We start from the raw sequence: 16,353 nt of genomic DNA, 5'->3' as shown, positions 1-16,353 counted from the left end.
GTGCCTACGTGACCACACGGTAATACCCAAACTATTCCGAAGCCATGTTTGCACTGTTTTGTGTTTTTGATATCTCACACCCTCATACACCTTTATCGTAAGAGCATCCCTTATCTACGGTGGATCGTCCGATCAGAAGAAAATATGAAGCTGGTTTTAAATTAAAAGTCATTGAAATGGCGAAAGAAATTGGTAACTGCACCGCTGCAAACAAAATTCGATGCGTCTGAAAAACTGGTGCGAGATTGGAGGAAGCAAGAGGCAAAGTGTGCTCTGCGAACTGGCATTGCCTCATGGCTGCCATTGGAAAATCATAAGCTATATCTACAACCGTTCAAAAAATGTAAGTGTCGCATTTTTCAACGGGTGTATAAGTCGGGGTCTGATTTTATGATCGATTTTCAAGAACCGACTTATGGTATATATGGTAAATCTTTTCTTTTTTCAGCTGCTTCTGTTATAGGTCACCACAGCAGATCATTTTGTTCCCTATCTTCCTGTCCTCATCATTTTGTTCTATTACCCCCATCACCTGCATGTCTTCTCTCACCACATCCATAAACCTCCACTTAGGCCTTCCTCTTTTCCTCTTACCTGGCAGCTCTATCCTTAGCACCCTTCTCCCAATATACCCAGCATCTCTCCTCTGCACATATCCAAACCAACACAATCTCGCCTTTCTGACTTTGTCTCCCACCCGAGCAGAGCCTCCTCATTTCTATTCCTGTCTATCCTCGTCGCACCCAATGCAAAACTTAACATCTTTAACTCTGCCACCTCCAGCTCTGTCTCCTGCTTTCTGGTCAGTGCCACCGTCTCCAACCCATATAACATTAGCTGGTCTCACTACCATCCTGTAGACCTTCCCTTTCACTCTTACTGATACCAGTCTGTCACAAATCACTCCTGACACTCTTCTCCACCCACTCCACCCTGCCTGCACTCTTTTTCACCTTCTCTTCCACAATCCCTGTTACTCTGTACTGTTGATCCCAAGTATCTAAACTCAACCACCTTCGCCAACTCTACTCCCTGCATCCTCACCATTCCACTGACCTCCCTCTCATTTACAGACATGTATTCTGTCTTGGTGGTCCTGCTGATCTTTATTCCTGTCCTCTCTAGAGCAGATCTCCACCTCTCCAGGATCACAATGTCATCAGTAAACATCACAGTCCACGGGGACTCCTGTCTAATCTCACTTGTCAACCCGTCACCATTGCAAATAATAAAGGGTTCAGAGCCAAACCCTGATGTAATTTCACCTACACCTTGAATGCATCCGTCACTCCTACCACAGACCTCTTCATGGTCACACTTCCCTCGTACATACCCTGTACAACTCTTACATACTTCTCTGCCACTCCCGACTCCCTGTCATATGCTTTCTCCAGGTCCACAAAGACACAATGCAACTCCTTCTGGCCTTCTCTATACTTCTCCATCAACACCCTCAGAGCAAACATGGCATCTGTGGTGCTCTTTCTTGGCATGACACCATCTTGCTGCTCACTAATCATCACCGAGCTTCTTAACCGAGCTTCCACTAATCTTTCCCGTAACGTCATCCTTTCAAGATGACATACGGTATTTTCAAATAGCTGTAAGGATGGTTGAGATACATAAGTCACATCATAACACCCAAGTTAAATGTTAGGAGGAAATACATACATATTTTTGTAATTTTTAAATGTATAAACAATGCACCTCTTTATACAATCATTCTGTATTATAGCTTTATTTGGTCATTATTTTCACAAATGTAGAGTACAGTGAAATTGTTCATTCATGTGCAAACCAACTAGCAGCAAGTCCTGCTCTCCAGTGCCGTGATTAGGGAGTGTAACTTCATTACCTCCTAACTGGAAAAATCTCAGGTCATAGACCAAGTACAGCGAAAATGAGGATGCTGCCACTTTCTCAGGAGAAACTGCATTTCAGTCCTTTGACACAAATGAGTCATGAGTGGCTGAGTTGCTGTGAATGATAAAGCATCTTATTTTTGATTCTTTACAGAATCATTGTGCATTTTAGAGCGCTGGCACTCACAAGTCCAATGCAAGTAACAGTTAGCTGCCGCTTTTTCATAGTACTATTGGGTTATAAAGGTTTATAATAGTGTTAACAGAAAAATGTAAATGTGTCAGTGGCTTGTTTTGAATCATTGGTCATTTCCTTCTCAACTTTGGACATGTAAATTTCCTTCTTTAAATAACTTTAAGTAACCAGACAGACTGCAGTTGACACATGTAGTGAGTCAAGATATTTTCATGGAAGCTAAAGCCAAAATGTGCAGCTGTTAACATTTTAGTCTTCTGGGTCATACTGTATTTTCCAATTTTAATTTTAGCTGCCAGTGTTTAAAATACAGACTTCAATGAAAAATGTTATAGCGCTACATAAAACACATTAAAGTGAAAGATATTTTTAAAAGTAGAAAAAGATAGCGCTTATGTGGAGCAGGAAGAAAAATATATGTGTAGTGTTCTGTACCATATTCTGTATGACAAAGACATTTATATAGTTTTCATAATAATAAAACTAATAATAATAATAATAATAAGACATTTTATTTATTCGTAGGCGCCTTTCTAAACACTCAAGGACACCGAACAATACACTGAAAAAAAAAATGTGATAATTCACACTTAATATTTTCAATCTGAACCCAATATAATTCTTTTTAGCTTATTGATCCCACAATTTTTAAGTTGAGGCAAATCATTTACAGTGATTGGGTGCGATTCACTTGGTTTTTTTTTTTACTGAAGTAAATCTATTTTTTAAGTTCTTCATTTTTGGCAGTTGGAAAGCCATCAAACTGGAAATTTCGACCAAAAGAATATACAGAACGGCCCCTCAAACACAGCACATGAACAACCTAAAATATTAAGTTAAATGAAATAGGATTTTTACGTTTATTCCCTCCACCATAACTTAATTTGGTACAATTTTTTTTACTTTGATTGAGATCTGAAACCAAATATTTCAAGCTGCAACACTAAATGACTAATCTTAAGTTGCTTGAAAGAGAAAATTTACATTGAATGAACAACATCAATGTTATACTTTTTTCAGTGTAGATGAAACACACATCTCTTCTCTCTATAATAAAAACAAATCCAGGAGGGAGACGACACGTGATCTTCTCGGAAGTTCTCGGAAGACACTTAAAAGACCCTCGAGACGCACACAATATCAAATAACACTCAATCGTGTAAAGGCATGTAGCACACACAGATCCTGTGCTCTCAGCACATATAAAGCGCATGAGGACGATACGTTCTAGATGAAATGTCAACGACTAAGCAAAGAAGAAAAAGCAGCGCAGAGAAAAGAGACTCAAAAGCGTTGGAGAGAAAAAAAAAGGAAGATAAGCAGTGGAATTCGAAAGGCTCAAACAGATGATGGCACGATACACATGCAGAGAAAGGTAAAGAATATGAAAGCAGTAAAATTCGAAAGTATTGTAGCTTCCCAGCCAGGTTTATTTTAAGTGACTGTGAGGTCCGATTAAGGGAGGCAGAGTACAGCACGGAAGACTGATAGCAGCGCGACAGCAGCAGCGCGACAACAGATGATCCGACGGCACCTCCTTAGCATGTGTTTACCTCACCCCCCCTTCCCGACAACGCCAGCAGCATTTTACGTCCTGAGATTTAACCACGCCCCGGGCCGGAAATAAAGGACAAGTGTTGTTTTTACAACGTCACGCGAGACAAGGCAGTGAGACATACAAAGTATACAAAAGTGATATCTGTCAGTTATGAGCTGCTGTAATTTGATGTTAAGTTAATTCCATGTAAGTAAATACACATTTCTGATTCTTTACATTAGATGTTTGCCACATAGCAGCTTCAACTAGTGTAATGAGATTCAAGGGTGTTCACTTAAAGAGTCAGCCACACCAGAAAGAGATAGTAAGGCACTAATATCATAAAGGTATGGTGGGGAAACCATCAAAATCCAAAAACATGGATTTTGGAATTAGGCACCTGACATCAAATTAGAACATTAGAACAATCTAGACGAGAACAGGCCATTCAGCCCAACAAAGCTCGCCAGTCCTATCCACTTGTATCCTCCAAGAAAACATCAAGTCGAGTTTTGAAAGTCCCTACCGTCATTTAACATCATTTAAAACAAGTCCACAGACATCTAACCTAGCAGTTGTTGGATTGCTGTTGGCAGACACGCTTCATGTGCTCCCAGCTCTTAAAACAACGACAAGCAACAAGCAAAAGAGGCAGCTCGCCAGCAGCAAAAAGCCTGCAGATGATCAGACTGCTTCTCCTTAGTGTGTGTTCAGCCAAACTAACCCTCGCCCCCCCCAAACGACGATAGCAAAAAAGATGCGAATTGGCAAAAGGACAGCTGCTGTACAGGCTTTAAAATGATCGGGCAGCGAGACAAGCAGAACAGGCAGCTCGCCAGCCATAGAAAGACAGCAGATGATCCGACGGCAACTCCTTAGCGTGCGTTCAGCCGCACCCCCTTCACAACGCGACCAGCGTTATACGTCCTGCGAGAAGCAGATGTAACCACGCCCGGAGCTGGAAATAAAGTATTGTTTTTACAAAAGTTTTAAAATAAAAGTGAAAATAATGGATATGTAACAATTCCCATGAAACTAACAATCTCTTTAAATTGTATATCCGGGAAACCAAACCTGGGGGTGGGCGAGCGAAGCAAACCGGGGGGCGGAGCCCACTAGTTATAAACAAAACTAAAATACAAACATTTAAATCATACGGAGCAATTGTAATCAAAGAGAAAAAGAGTCTTAAAATCAATCCATTATATAACCCGCTATATCCTAACTACAGGATGACGGGGGTCTGCTGGAGCCAATCCCAGCCAACACAGGGCGCAAGGCAGGAACAAATCCCGGGCAGGGCACACACACACACACATACACCAAGCGTACACTAGGCACAATTTAGGATCGCCAATGCACCTAACCTGCATGTCTTTGGACTTTGGGAGGAAACCCACGCAGACACTGGGAGAACATGCAAACTCCACGCAGGGAGGACCCGGGAAGCGAACCCAGGTCTCCCTACTGCGAGGCAGCAGCGGTACCACTGCGCCACCCTGTAATACAGTATTAACTGTAAATATAGAATATTAAAAAAATCAAACTCCATAACACCAAAATTGCCCTTTTTTCCTCAGTTCTTGGGAATGCATAAGGGTGAGACATATTCTTTTCATTACATCTGCAATCAATTCCTTTGACATTTGATTCTGCTTTCTTAATGATTTTCCCTCCTCAGAATCTATCATAGTGTAACTCTCCAGCTAGTCATTGTCTGCCCTTTCCCCCATATACTAAAACTGTCTCAGCCTCTGTCGCCTCACGACACAACTTTCTAATCTCAGTTATTTATAGCTGTAGTGAATGTTCCATTTTCACTGAGCCTGTCCCAATGCCATATGTAATACAACTCAGGGTAAAACTCGTATGCACCCTTTTCTTGCTAAGCCAGAAACGCTCCTTTAGAAATTACGATGTGGGAGATTTCCTGGAACCTTTCTTTTGCATCACTCATGCTCCTGAAAGTCCATCCATCCATTTTCAAACCTGCTTATCCTGAGCTGGGTTGCGTGGAAGTTGGTGCCTATCCCACCAAGCAGTGGGTGCAAGGCAAGATCCCCTAAGTCTGCACCTCTATGTTTACATTTTGATTGTTTCCTAAGTTTAAAATCTGCATTGCTTATGTAGAAAGAAATCCCACTGCCAATATCTGCATTTATACTTGCCCTGCCTTATCAGCATTTCACACCTCCCCTTGCACACTTATCTAGTAGAAGGGTCCTTTCATCTGATTGGCCGGCCCAGCACTGACTCCAGCTGACTCAGCTGTAGATTGGCCAATAGAGGGGAGGCGGCTTGTTGGCCGAGGTGTCCACTACTCTGACTGTGTCTGGCTTGTCTGTCTCCTTTTCTACTATCTGGCTGTGGTTCTACAATTACTTTCTACTAAGTTTTTGATGTATTTGAGCTAGGGTTGCCAGATTAGAAAATTAGAAATACGGCACACTCTTAAAATTTCTCTCTATATTACTATATATATATAAATGTGTACATTCCCCCTTCACACCCAGACCAATATATTATATAAAAGTAGAGACATAAGTTAAAAACATAAAGCAAGGATTTTAATTTTGTTATCAGGAAAACAATAAGAAAAACCTTTTGAAAATTATTTAATACAAGCTAAAAAAAATCTGTAAAAGTGAAATCGTTTGAAAATATTTATTTAATACAGAGAACAGAGAAATATTATTATAATTTAGTACAGGCACTTCCCGCCATGTTCAATACTGAAAGTTCAATTACATACACCACAGTTTGCTTCAAAACAGCTTCTGCCTTGTTTAATAAATGTCCATTCGCTGGAATATTCACACTTATGTTTTGGCATCTTGGGATGGATGGATGGATTAGTTTTCAAGTTAGAAAAAAAGTAGGTTGTGGCGAATAGTAAGAACCTACTTTATTGACCCTGTATGTTCCAATGCTGATAGAGAACTGCACAGCAGTGTGGCTGGAGAGCAAAACTGTAAGAGCGTCGCCATCCTCAGCCAACCAGAGCGCGATGGACTTTTTATATATTCAAAAATGGCTGACAGATACGGGTTGGCAGGAAATGACGTCATAGCTATGTGACGTCATAAAAGAGAGCCGGAAGTGAGGTGTTGTTGGAAGTGACGTCATCTTCGTGAGGCAGATGTGGCATCATCAAGATGGAGCCGGGAGTAACGTCATTGGGATGGTGCCGGAAGTGACGTCATTAACGAAAATCAGAAGCGGAAGTGACGTTTGGAGTCCATCTTGTCAACCTGGAGTTATTTTTCTTCTTTTAGTCGGCGAGAAAGAGAGAGAGGTGTTAATTGCGATATTTCACTCACCTTAGGAATTGTTGACTCCCTCCTAAGCGCACGTGTGTGACAACACACACACACACACACATGCACAGCAGGGTCAATTTAACATCGCCAATTCACCTAACTTGCCTGTCCCAAGGAGAACATGTAAACTTCACACAAGAAGGACCCGGCACATGAATCTTGGTCTCCTTACTGTGATGCAACAGACACTGTGCCACCATGCCACCCCATTTTTAAATTAGATGACTAGATGAATTTATGGATTCATCTCTCTATATAAAATTCAACGTCTGCCTGTCTGTCTGTCCGTCTGACTGTCTGCTTTTGACGAAAGAACTCCTTAACAGATTTAGATCGGGTTTATTTCTATAATTTGCTTGAACATTTCGATTGATTTTGCGACTTCTGTCATCCCGCTTAGTATCATAGTTCACTTGCAGGAGTGATATATTCGCACTAATTCAAGAGAGAGACTGTGGGCCGAGGGGAGGGGAATTCGTGACATCAGAAGTGGAGAGCCAGGCAAGGCCCCTCATCACTCACGCGCCAGCCTCAGAACGTACCTTGCCTCCATTTAAGCTAGAAAACGAGAGAACTACTTAACAGATTTAGATCAGTTTTTTTTTTCAATAATTCACTTTACATTTTAGTTGATTCCGTGACTTTACTCATCATAGTTCGCTTGCATGAGCAATTTATTCGCGCTAATCCGAGACAGAGACTCTGAGCTGAGGGTGTGGGAAGCGTGACATCAGGAGTAGAGAGCCGGGCAGGGTCCTCCTCGCTTATGAGCCAGCCTCTGTTCAAATCAGTCTACAGTTGTGCTTGAAACTTTGTGAAACCTTTAGAATTGTCTATATTTTTTCATAAATATGACCTAAAACATCATCAGATTTTCACTCAAGTCCTAATAGTACATAAAGAGAAACCAGTTAAACAAATGAGACAAAAATATTATACTTGGTCTTTTATTTATTGAGGAAAATGATCGAATATTACATATTTGTGAGTGGCAAACGTATGTGAACCTCTAGGATTAGCAGTCAGTTTGAAGGTGAAATTCGAGTCCGGTGTTTTCAATCAATGGGATGCCAATCAGGTGTGAGTGGGCACCCTGTGTTATTTAAAGAACAGGATCTATCAAAGTCTGCTCTTCACAACACGTTTGTGGAAGTGTATCATGGCACGAACAAAGGAGATTTCTGAGGACCTCACAAAAAGAGTTGTTGATGCTCATCAGGCTGGAAAAGGTTACAAAACCATCTCTAAAGAGTTTGGACTCCACCAATCCACAGTCAGACAGATTGTGTACAAATGGAGGAAATTCAAGACCATTGTTACCCTCCCCAGGAGTGGTCAACCAACAAAGATCACTCCAAGAGCAAGGTGTGTAATAGTCGGCGAGGTCACAAAGGACCCCAGGGTAACTTCTAAGCAACTGAAGGCCTCTCTCACATTGGCTAATGTTCATGTTCATGAGTCCACCATCAGGAGAACACTGAACAACAATGGTGTGCATGGTAGGGTTGCAAGGAGAAAGCCACTGCTCTCCAAAAAAAACATTGCTGCTCGTCTGCAGTTTGCTAAAGATCACGTGGACAAACCAGAAGGCTATTGGAAGAATGTTTTGTGGACGGATGAGACCAAAATAGAACTTTTTGGTTTAAATGAAAAGCGTTATGTTTGGAGAAAGGAAAACACTGCATTCCAGCATAAGAACCTCATCCCATCTGTGAAACATGGTGGTGGTAGTATCATGGTTTGGGCCTGTTTTGCTGCATCTGGGCCAGGATGGCTTGCCTTCATTGATGGAACAATGAATTCTGAATTATATCAGAGAATTCTAAAGGAAAATGTCAGGACATCTGTCCATGAACTGAATCTCAAGAGAAGGTGGGTCATGCAGCAAGACAACGACCCTAAGCACACAAGTCGTTCTACCAAAGAATGGTTAAAGAAGAATAAAGTGAATGTTTCGGAATGGCCAAGTCAAAGTCCTGACCTTAATCCAATTGAAATGTTGTGGAAGGACCTGAAGAGAGCAGTTCATGTGAGGAATCCCACCAACATCCCAGAGTTGAAGCTGTTCTGTATGGAGGATGGGCTCAAATTCCTCCAAGCCGGTGTGCAGGAATGATCAGAAGTTACCGGAAACGTTTAGTTGCAGTTATTGGGGGTCACACCAGATACTGAAAGCAAAGGTTCACATACTTTTGCCACTCACAAATATGTAATATTCGATCATTTTCCTTAATAAATAAATGATCAAGTATAATATTTTTGTGTCATTTGTTTAACTGGTTTCTTTTTATCTACTTTTAGGACTTGAGTGAAAATCTGGTGATGTTTTAGGTCATATTTATGCAGAAATATAGAAAATTCTAAAGGGTTCACAAACGTTCAAGCACACCGGTACCTGTGACCACATATTGGACCGTACCTTAGCAGTGATACCTGTTGGTTTTTAAAGTCTGTCCTGTTTCACTACTACACGTGCAGCGCCGCGGGGGACAGCTACTTACAATATATTCATTGCAGATCATTAATGTACAGCAGTACATCGTTTTGAATCCATATATCTTTTCACAGCCCTTTTGAGGAGCAAAGAAAATGAAAGATTTAATGTGAAATAATCAGAGAAACTGAAATGTACACATACAGTGCGTTATCAATGACTAGAAGTGCATGGCCAACATTGATAAATGCCTGCCAGATTGAAAAAAAGAAAACCAAAACTTTTTGAATGTCATGCTTGCACCACATTAGACTGTTCATTGAGCATTAATGTCCCGTTGGGCATTACTCCAAGTAGAACTGTTAGAGGATTAATGATTATTGTGACTACCTGATAAATGATGTCAACAACAATGACAACAGACCCCGTATAATGTTGGGTAAACAAAGAAATGTAAAAGGAAAGCAATTCACTGTCAAAATGCTATTGAGATAAAGGGGATTATCAGAGAAGGAGTGGAACAGAAAATTTCTCTATATGCAGATGATATGGTACTGTATATATCAGATCCACAAAATACTGTGCCTGCAGGCTTAACAGCATTTATAGAATTTCAAAAGATTTCTGGTCTCAATCAATTAATTTGACTGAAAGTGAGCTCTTTCCAGTGAATACTCCAGCACACAACATTAGATTGGACACCTTCCCTTTTATCATCGCAGATCAGTTTAAATACCGAGGGGTAAACATCACAAGTAAACATAAAGCTCTCTATCAACAACATTTTGCTGTCTTCATAGAAAAAATGAAGCAAGACTTGCATAGATGGTCTACCCTTCATCTCACTTTAGCTGGAAGAATTAACATTATAAAGATGTCTGTCTGTCTGTCCGTCTGACTGTCCTTTTTTTGACGAAAGAACTCCTTAACAGATTTAGATCGGGTTTATTTCTATAATTTGCTTGAACATTTCGATTGATTTTGCGACTTCTGTCATCCCGCTTAGTATCATAGTTCACTTGCAGGAGTGATATATTCGCACTAATTCAAGAGAGAGACTGTGGGCCGAGGGGAGTGGAATTCGTGACATCAGAAGTGGGGAGCCAGGCAAGGCCCCTCATCACTCACGCGCCAGCCTCAGAACGTACCTTGCCTCCATTTAAGCTAGCAAACGAGAGAACTACTTAACAGATTTAGATCGGGTTTTTTTTCAATAATTCACTTGAACATTTTAGTTGATTCTGTGACTTTACTCATCATAGTTTGCTTGCATGAGCAATTTATTCGCGCTAATCCGAGACAGAGACTCTGAGCTGAGGGTGTGGGAAGCGTGACATCAGGAGTGGAGAGCCGGGCAGGGTCCTCCTCGCTTATGAGCCAGCCTCTGTTCAAATCAGTCTACAGTTGTGCTTGAAACTTTGTGAACCCTTTAGAATTGTCTATATTTTTTCATAAATATGACCTAAAACATCATCAGATTTTCACTCAAGCCCTAAAAGTAGATAAAGAGAAACCAGTTAAACAAATGAGACAAAAATATTATACTTGGTCTTTTATTTATTGAGGAAAATGATCGAATATTACATATTTGTGAGTGGCAGAAGTATGTGAACCTCTAGGATGATCAGTTAGTTTGAAGGTGAAATTCGAGTCCGGTGTTTCCAATCAATGGGATGCCAGTCAGGTGTGAGTGGGCACCCTGTGTTATTTAATGAACAGGGATATACCAAAGTCTGCTCTTCACAACACGTTTGTGGAAGTGTATCATGGCACGAACAAAGGAGATTTCTGAGGACCTCACAAAAAGAGTCGTTGATGCTCATCAGGCTGGAAAAGGTTACAAAACCATCTGTAAAGAGTTTGGACTCCACCAATCCATAGTCAGACAGATTGTGTACAAATGGAGGAAATTCAAGACCATTGTTACCCTCCCCACGAGTGGTCAACCAACAAAGATCACTCCAAGAGCAAGGTGTGTAATAGTCGGCGAGGTCACAAAAGACCCCAGGGTAACTTCTAAACAACTGAAGGCGTCTCTCACATTGGCTAATGTTCATGTTCATGAGTCCACCATCAGTAGAACACTGAACAACAATGGTGTTCATGGTAGGGTTGCAAGGAGAAAGCCACTGCTCTCCAAAAAAAAACATTGCTGCTCGTCTGCAGTTTGCTAAAGATCACGTGGACAAACCAGAAGGCTATTGGAAGAATGTTTTGTGGATGGATGAAACCAAAATAGAACTTTCTGGTTTAAATGAAAAGCGTTATGTTTGGAGAAAGGAAAACACTGCATTCCAGCATAAGAACCTCATCTCATCTGTGAAACATGCTGGTGGTAGTATCATGGTGTGGGCCTGTTTTGCTGCATCTGGGCCAAAAAAGTCCTAAAAGTAGATAAAGAGAAACCAGTTAAACTTCCTATGCTTCTCTTTTTATTTCAAAACATTCCAATATACAATACAATACAATTTATTTTTGTAGAGCCCAAAATCACACAAGAAGTCCCGCAATGGGCTTTTGCAGGCCCTGCCTCTTGACAGCCCCCCAGCCTTGACTTTCTAAGAAGACAACAAAAAACTCCCAAAAAAAACCCTTGTAGGGAAAAAATGGAAGAAACCTTGGGAAAGGCAGTTCAGAGAGAGAACCCTTTCCAGGTAGGTTGGGCATGCAGAGGGTGTCAAAAAGAAGGGGGTCAATACAATACAATACACAGAAGAGAACAAATCCTCAATGCAGTATAAAAATAAAAATTTAGAAGTACGGAGTAGAATTTAACAGTAGATGATATCCCATAATATGATTTGGATCTGTTTAGAGTCCTGGAGACCTCATTCATCAAGCTGCCTCCCCCATTTGGCCATTCCACAGCTGAAATAACGCTAATCCGATGAAAGGACCCCTCTTTCCCATGATTCCTACGATCCTCCATCAGGGATAACTTTACCTTGGGCAGGCAAAACAACTTGGCAGGTGGGCCGTGGCACCAAGTGCCACATATGAGTACCGAGAAGAGAAACAAAATAGGTGAGGGTTAATATCAAATTCTAACTATCATGTTACTTAACAAAGAGATGCAGTCTGTACAGTTAATCAGCAGCTCTAGTCAGGGTGTGCTAAACTGAAGTTGTGAGTCTTCAGCCAGGATTTAAAAGCTGAGACCGAAGGGGCATCTCTTATAGTAGCAGGCTGACTATTCCACAGTTTAGGGGCCCTGTAACTAAAACCTCGACCTCCCACTGTTATTTTATTAATCCTTGGAATCCTAAGCAGACCGGCATCTTGAGATCTTAATGTGCGCTCTGGTATGTAAGTCATGATAAGTTCAGACATGTAAGCCGGACCTTGGCCATTTAATGCTTTAAATGTTAAAAGGAGGATTTTGAAATCTGTCCTAAACTTAACCAGGAGCAGGTGTAAGGATTTAAGGACTGGGGTTATGTGTTCGTATTTTCTTGTTCTTGTAATAATTCTTGCAGCAGCATTTTGGATTAACTGGAGGATGAATAAAGAACAGTTTGAACATCCAGTGAACACCGCCTTGCAGTAGTCAATATACATCAGTAGATCATTTCTTAAGAAATTAGATTCATAACCTTATTTATTTGGAGTTCAAAACATCCAAAGAGCAACCCTACAAAGACCTAAAGCAGAAGGTGGTACGGCCCTACCTAACTTTCAGTTCTATTATTGAGTGGTAAACATACAAACTATAAAAACCTGGACAAGGACACAAATAGATGAACACACACAGGCTTGGTCCACAATAGAAATAAAATCCTGCAGCACTTCTTTATATTCCTTGCTTTGCACCCCAATAAGTACAAGTCATCCATACTAACAACCCAATTGTGCTTCACTCACTTAGAATATGGAACCAATGTCGGAAGTATTTTAAGATAGAGTAGCTTTTACCTGTGGCATCTCTGCCCAAGAACCACCTTTTTCCACCCTCTCTCAAACGTACGCAGTTTTTAATGGCTGGAAAACATTTGGGATTAAATCACTCAGGGATCTGTACATAGACAACGTCTTTGCATCCTATGAACAATTACACTCCAAATTGAATTTTCCCCCAACACATTTCTTTCACTGCCTTCAAATTTGAAACTTTGCTAAACAGAACCTGCCCGATTCTCCTCACCTCCAACCTACCTCTATGCCATAAAAATATTGATCAGTCTCGAGGACTCGGACAGCATTTCTGTAATATATCAAACTATTTTACAGTCCCTCTCTTTCAAAGATCCCAGAATGCAGTGGGAAAAGGATCTCTCACTCAACATCTCAGAAAAGGAGTGGAAGGTAGCAATGCAGAGAATTCACTCGAGCTCCATATGCGCAAAGCATAGAATTATTCAACTTAAAATTATATATCAAGCACATCTGTCTCGTTTAAAATTGTCCAAAGTGTTTCCAGGGTGAGAGCCGATCTGCGAACATTACAATCAAGCTCCAGCCTCACTGGGCCACATGTTTTGGGCCTGCATCAAATTAACATCATTTTGGACCAAAATCTTTAAATGCCTTTCAGAGAGCCTTGGTGTCACAATCCCTCCTAATCCACTAACAGCTGTGTTTGGTGGGCTCACAGAGGGGCTTAATGTGGAGGAGGACATACAAACCACCTGAGGCCACAGGTCCGCCATGCCCTCGACCCTCTGCAGTTCGCATACCAGGAGAAGGTGGGAGCAGAGGATGCCATCATCTACATGCTACACCTATCCCTCTCCCACTTGGACAGAGGCAGTGGTGCTGTAAGAATTATGTTTCTGGACTTCTCTAGCGCCTTCAACACCATCCAACCTCTGCTCCTTAGGGACAAGCTGACAGAGATGGCAGTAGATTCATACCTGGTGCCATGGATCGTAGACTATCTTACAGACAGACCTCAGTATGTGCGTCTCGGGAACTGCAGGTCTGACATTGTGGTCAGCAACACAGGAGTGCCGCAGGGGACTGGACTTTCTCCGGTCCTGTTCAGCCAACATACATCAGACTTCCAATACAACTCTGAGTCCTGCCACGTGCAAAAGTTCACTGACGACACTGCTATCGTGGGCTGCATCAGGAGTGGACAGGAGGAGTATAGGAACCTAATCAAGGACTTTGTTAAATGGTGCGACTCAAACCACCTACAACTGAACACCAGCAAAACCAAGGAGCTGGTGGTGGATTTTAGGAGGACCAGGCCCCTCATGGACCCCGTGATCATCAGAAGAGACTGTGTGCAGAGGGTACAGACCTATAAATGCCTGGGAGTGCAGCTGGATGATAAATTGGACTGGACTGTCAATACTGATGCTCTGTGCAAGAGAGGACAGAGCCGACTATACTTCCTTAGAAGGCTGGCGTCCTTCAACATCTGCCATAAGATGCTGCAGATGTTCTACCAGACAGTTGTGGAGAGTGCCCTCTTCTACGAGGTGGTGTGCTGGGGAGGCAGCATAAAGAAGAGGGACGACTCACACCTGGACAAACTGGTGAGGAAGTCAGGCTCTATTGTAGGCACGGAGCTGGACAGTTTGACATCCGTGGCAAAGCAACGGGCACTGAGCAGACTCCAGTCCATCATGGAGAATCCACTGCATCCACTGAACAGGATCATCTCCAGACAGAGGAGCAGCTTCAACGACAGACTGCTGTCACCGTCCTGCTCCACTGACAGACTGAGGAGACCCCACGCTATGCGACTCTTCAATTCCACCTGGGGGATAAACGTTAACATTATACAAAGTTATTGTCTGTTATACTTGCCTCACATGCCGCATTTTTTAACTTGCACTGAATTTTTAGCATTACTTAATTAATATTGTTTTTATCAGTATGCTGCTGCTGGAGTATGTGAATCTCCCCTTGGGGATTAATAAAGTATCTATCTATCTATCTATCTATCTATCTATCTATCTATCTATCTATCTATCTATCTATCTATCTATCTAACAAACTGTGATTGCCTTTACTTCACTATTCGCATGTGGACTTGTCTTCCTCAACTGGAAGAAATCTCCATCCATCCATCCATTAACCAACCTGCTATATCCTAACACAGGGTCACGGGGGTCTGCTGGGGCCAATCCCAGCCAACACAGGGAGCAAGGCAGGAAACAAACCCCGGGTAGGATGCAGCCCTCCGCAGTGGAAGAATCGTAACTCACCAATCTAAGTTAGTGGGTAACTGATGTTATCTACTATTTGAAACTGGAAAAAATCAAAGTCTCACTTAGAGGATCTGTACAAAACATTTTCAAAACCGGGCAGGATCTAATCAATAACATTTTAGAATAAGCATTTAAAGCACTGAGGAAGCAGGTTCTCTCCCCTGTTTCACTTCATTTATCTTGATTCTTTTATTAATTTATCTATTTTCTTATTTTTACTAGCATAAAGTTTTACACTGCTGGCCATGCTCTCTTTTAAGGGGTGGGGGTTGATTTTTTTTTTATAAAAATTGACTTATTTGTATGGAATTCTGTTATTAAAAAAGAAAAGTCCAAATAAAAGTCATCACGTACGTTGTCGCCTGTCAGTGCCACTCTTGACCTCTCTTTTAAACAACAAGGGTTCAAAGTGCTCTGTGGATGTGGAGCTCCTTTCTCTTCTGTAATGGTTCCAGAACTGAGTGCCCACTTCCCGTGACGTTGTTCTTTAAATAGCCCATGGGGTGAAAGAGGTCAAAATGGAGAATGATGTTAGCAGTTATCGTGAGGCTTGTCCTCTCAAAGGGGTCTTGTGTTTCCCCAGGGGGTGGTGATAAAGTGCTTACCTTAGTAGTGTCACATGGACGCTCCCATTACGCATGCATTGCACAATAGGAAGAGTTTTAATGGCAGTAAAATTTGAGCATGGAGCACGGTGTTCATCACTCTCAAAACATGACCCAAGGAAGAAGGTGACTGACAACAAATCTTGTAAGTAGAGTCTTGACTCAAATACTTTTTGGATAGTTTGAATAAAAGGAATGTATGCAATACACAATTAGAATTGGGTTTGACAGTATTTCACAC

This window comes from Polypterus senegalus, chromosome 5, assembly GCF_016835505.1.
Source record: "Polypterus senegalus isolate Bchr_013 chromosome 5, ASM1683550v1, whole genome shotgun sequence".
NCBI classification, from domain to species: domain Eukaryota; kingdom Metazoa; phylum Chordata; class Cladistia; order Polypteriformes; family Polypteridae; genus Polypterus; species Polypterus senegalus.
The sequence above is the reverse complement of the archived record's forward strand: the minus strand, read 5'-3'. Positions refer to the sequence as shown.